Here is a 5,000-nt window from a genome sequence, read left to right as displayed (position 1 = left end):
GTTCACTTTAGGACGGTGCCTACTAGTTCCGCGCATCTCCTGATACTCGGAAATTCCTATCGGTGATGCTTACTAATGCAGGGGTATTTTTGCGCGGTTTAAAACTACGCAGAGAAAGTAGATCTAGTAAGTACTCTCGGTATCCAGAAAAAAAAAACTGTTAACTTACCCGTTGTCATACAGTTCCTTGGAAGAAGAGGCTGTAACTGAAGAAAATACAAAATACAAATAAAGCACTCGTTATAAAAAAGGAAAAAAGAAACGATAGACTGAAGAGTTAATGAGATGTTTTACTCCAAGTTTACCTGGTGGGGGCTGCAGCGATATTGAATTGTTTTCAACCAGGGTGTTACGTGTTCGAATGTTTTTTAAGGATGAGTAGCTTGCAAACTAAACTGAATGCAGGGTTGTCGGAACAACAACAAGAAGATTTATTCCAAAATGAACGTAGTTTCCACGAAGTAAAACTCTAAACAGCACGTTTAACTTAGCTTAGCTTAGCATAGCTTAGACGCGCTTACTTATATACTTTCACAATGAGGTTCCAGAACTTTTTAAAATAGAAAACAATCCAATTATAGAAAGATTACAAAAGACACCTACTTAGAAAAGTTTACGCACGAACCTAAAAATAAACAAACTACGAACTCTCGCGGAGCTCCTAGAAAGTAATGCTAGTCACGAAATGCTATTTTTCGTAACATAATCCCCTTTCAGAAGAAATCTCCTAAATTTATCCTAAACAAGAAAAATTGCCAACTAAGGGGTAGTTTAATGTCAATAAACTGTTTCCTCAGCACGACTCAAGTAATCTGGTCCAAAGTTCTCTGAGCCCTTAATGGCTTCAACGGTGAATGAATAACTTTGCAGAAACATGGCCCAACGCATAAGACGTCCGTTGCCGAACTAAGAACTGTCCATGTACTTTAAGGGTTCATGGTCCGTCTGAAGAACGAAAGAAACTCTGTACAAATAAAACCTTTTTTTTATTTTTTATTTTATTTTATTTTTTACATACACGATTTACATTACATTGACTAATACAAAAGACGCAATACAACTGGGAGAAAAGAACAATACTAACTGAATAAAAGAAAAGAACAAGTAAGAATTACTTGCAATCTACCTTCAACACAATGGTTCTTACGTGTAGTGATAGATCGAAGTATAACTGCAAGTGCATCGCTTCTAGTCTTTACTTCCTTTTTGAAGTAATAATTTTACAGAGGGGAGAAACAAAATTAGTAAAGAGCACATTTCTCTATTTGCCATTGCATCAACATTTTTGTTTGGAATTCTTTGTGGATCGGTTTTTTCGCAAAGCACTTACAACTGTAGACATATTGTTTCAAAAGAATAACAAACAAGTGTAGTCTGCGTCTTAGGTATTCGGATAATTGAAGAAAGTCGGGTATTTCATTAAAAGTAATTTGCTCGTTAGAGAGATTAATTTCGGTATCGTTTACGCGGTTAAACCACACTAACGCTTCAGAATAGAATGATTTTATCTCGGAGCAATCTAGGCCAAAGTATGCTCTATTGAGTCTGAGTTAGGGCAAAAGATACAGGTTGCGTCATCTGTTAATCGAAATTTGAGCAGTTCTTTTTTAGTTACTATAATTCTATGCAATAATCTGAAAGAGAACTGTCTTCACTTGTTGTCTCTTGTTGATTGATAAATAAAAGAAAATTTGTTTTTCCATTCTGTATACGTATCGGCATAATTGACTTTCCAGGCCTTTATACCAGTTGGTTCTACTGAGAGGTTTTTATTAAAAATTTTATAATAGTGTTTGCAGCACATGTCTGCCAAATCTACAAGACTGCCTCCAGGAAACAAAGATACCGTAGTAGTATTTAGTAGTTCGTGAGAGGGAGCTTCGCATTCCCTTGCTCTTTTCTTCAGTCGGTTGGAATCGCTGCTAATAAAGATGAAATCTCTTGATACTCCATACAATCGCTAGGCATTCTTTCTCAATTGTGGAGTAGTTCCTTTCTGCACCTGTCAATTTCTTGCTTGCGTAGCAAACGGGAAACAACTTCCCATTATGTTTCTGCATTAATACTGCACCGTTTCCACTGTTGGAGGCATCCGTCCTTAAAAAATAGGTTTTATCTGGATCGGGGAGTCGTAGAATAGGCTCACTTGTTAGGTAAGACTTGATTGTTTGGTAGGCTTTTTCTTGTGCTTCACCCCAGTCAACTTTATTGGGTTGGCCTTTCCGTGTGAGAACAGATAAGGGCACTGCGATCGCTGCAAAGTTGGAGATGAACTCTCTGTAGTATCCTGCTAGACCCATAAATAATCGCACCTGTTTCTTTGCACTTGGCCTTGGGGCATCTTTAATTTTCTCCCCGTTATCCTAATGTAGACAAATCACTCCTTGCTCCAGTCGGTGGCCTAGGAAATCCACACTGTTTACTCCGAATAGGCACTTAGTAGGTCTAATAGTCAACCCCGCTTGTACAAGGCGCGAAAACAGCTCTCTTAGGGCTCTTATATGTTCTTCCCACGTACGGGTGTGAACCAATATATCATCCCAGTAGAAATCAACATCAACTAGATCTTCTAGCAACTTCTTCATTGCACGCTTCAGTGTTGCTGCCGAGTTGATCATTCCAAATGGCATTTCCAAGAACTCGTACGACCCGTCAGGTGTTACGGACGCCGTTTTCTGTATGTCCTCCTCTGGTATTGTTATCTGCCAATATCCCTTGCTAAGGTCAATTTTTGAGTAGAACTTGTCTCTACTAAGCTTCTGAAACAAATGTTCAGCAGTTGGCATAAGCTCGGGATCAAATACAGTTAGTTTATTTAATTTCCGATAATCAGTGCACACGCGATTTGTGTTGTCTTTTTTCTTCACTACTACCACAGGTGACGCATAGGGAGAACTGTGCTCTCTAATAACTCCCATTTTGATCATGTCGGAAATATCTTTTCTCAGTGATTCTGTGACGCTGTAAGGTACTGGGTAAGGTCTTGATCAAACCGGCACGTCTGAAATGAGTTAAATATGATGCTGGACGACGTCTGTGGCACCTGGTGCTTCAGTAAACAAATTCGTGAACTGTTTAGCCAGATCCGTACATTCATTCCGTTGCTCATCCGTCAGATTTGGTCCAGTCTTAACATCCTCGATCGATTCCTTGGCTACATATCCACCAAGCTCTAAAAAATCAACGTCTTCTCCCTCGACTTCACCAGCTTTAGCTGCACAGTCAACAGCATCGTCTATACACGTAGCGCCTACTCCACCAGCTACTGCTCCTTCGACTGTAGTCTCCTCTCGCTCAAAGTACTTTTTAAGTAGGTTAGCGTGGTAAACTTTCTCCTTGCCTTGTACTTTCACTTTGTAGTCATTGAGACCTACTACAGAACTAACTTCAAAGGGACCCTTCCACTGCATAAGTAGCTTGTTATGGTCGGTAGGTAGTAGCACAAGCACTTTCGGGGTGCAGGGATGGCGCGGTGGTGAGAGCACTTGCCTCCCACCAATGAGGCCCAGGTTCGATTCTTTGACTCGGTGTCACATGTGGGTTGAGTTTGTTGGTTCTTTTCTCTGCACCGAGAGGTTTTCTCCGGGTACTCCGGTTTCCCCTCTCCTCATAAACCAACATTTGAATTGTTGTGTTAATTGTTAATTTTACTTTACAGTGTCTCCAATTAGTGCTCTAGCGCTAAATCTACTTGACACTTAAATATAAAGTACCTTCCTTCTTCCTTCCTTCTCACCTGACTCGAACTTCCTAAGTTTAGACTTGCGTTCGTAATAGTGCTTTCCTTTCCGCTGGGCTTTCTCCAGTTCACTATGAGCGAGTTTAAGGGTATCTTCTAACTTCTCTCGTAACTCGAAAACGTACTGGTAACTGTTCTTTACCTCAGGCTCCTCAGTCAACTTCTTTCGTCCACAGCTATTTGAGTATAGCCATTGGTCCTCTGACAGCTCTTCCATATAACAGCTCAAACGGTGAAAAACCAGTGGACTCTTGGGGAACTTCACTATAAGCAAACAACAGCGGGTTTATATAGCGATGCCGCACTGTCTTGGCTGCTCACACTACACAGTCTCTTCAGCATAGACTTCATCGTTCCGTTGAACTTCTCCGTCAAACCGTTACACATCGGGTGATAGGGTGTTGTTATAAGCTGTTTTTAAAATGCTTAGTAGTCGGGTGACTTCTCTGATGCAGTCAGAAACAAACTGCGTACCGAGATCACTCAGGATTTCTTCGGGTACTTGTAGACGGCTGTAGATATCTACCAATGCCTCTGCTACAGTCTCTGTGTCAATGTTCTTTAGTGGCACAGCCTCGGCGTAGCGAGTCTAAAAATCTACGAGTGTCAATATATATCTGTGTCCTTCTTGACTCGGGGGACTGATAGCACCAACGATATCTATTGCTACTCTCTTAAAGGGCTTGTCTATTAGCGGCATCTTCTCTAACAGTACCTTCGGCAGAGATCCCTTACTTACAGTCTTCTGACACACATCACAGGACTTACAAAATCGGGCTACGTCACCTTGAATTCCAGGCCAATAAAATGCACACTCTGGATCTTGTCTGTTGTTTTCTTGGTGCCCATGTGACCGCCCATAATGGATCCGTGAGCTACTTCCATTATGGGGCGTCTCAACTTTTCAGGCACCATAACTTGTTTAAGCGGTTTACCACCATTCACGTAAGGATGCTTGTACAGGCGGTACAGTACTCCATTTTCTTCAAATGAAATCTCTGCCTGACCCTTCACTAGCACACCGTCTCGATCCCAGTACTTACGCAGGATCTCATCTTCTCGCTGCATCTGCTTGAGCTTCTCTCTATCCACAATAGGGCTTTCACGGGTACTAGGCACCATTAAGGTCGTGCGTTCATCCTTTTTCTTAGCTTGACTTCGGGTAGTTACTGCACAAGCCTCTTGCCAACTGGGATCTGGATTCTGTGCGTCCCTTGCATCACGTACATTACCAATAAGTAGGTCGTAGATAGGATCTGAA

The sequence above is a fragment of the Montipora foliosa genome, chromosome 3 (assembly GCF_036669935.1).
Source record: "Montipora foliosa isolate CH-2021 chromosome 3, ASM3666993v2, whole genome shotgun sequence".
Taxonomy (NCBI): Eukaryota; Metazoa; Cnidaria; class Anthozoa; order Scleractinia; family Acroporidae; genus Montipora; species Montipora foliosa.
The sequence above is the reverse complement of the archived record's forward strand: the minus strand, read 5'-3'. Positions refer to the sequence as shown.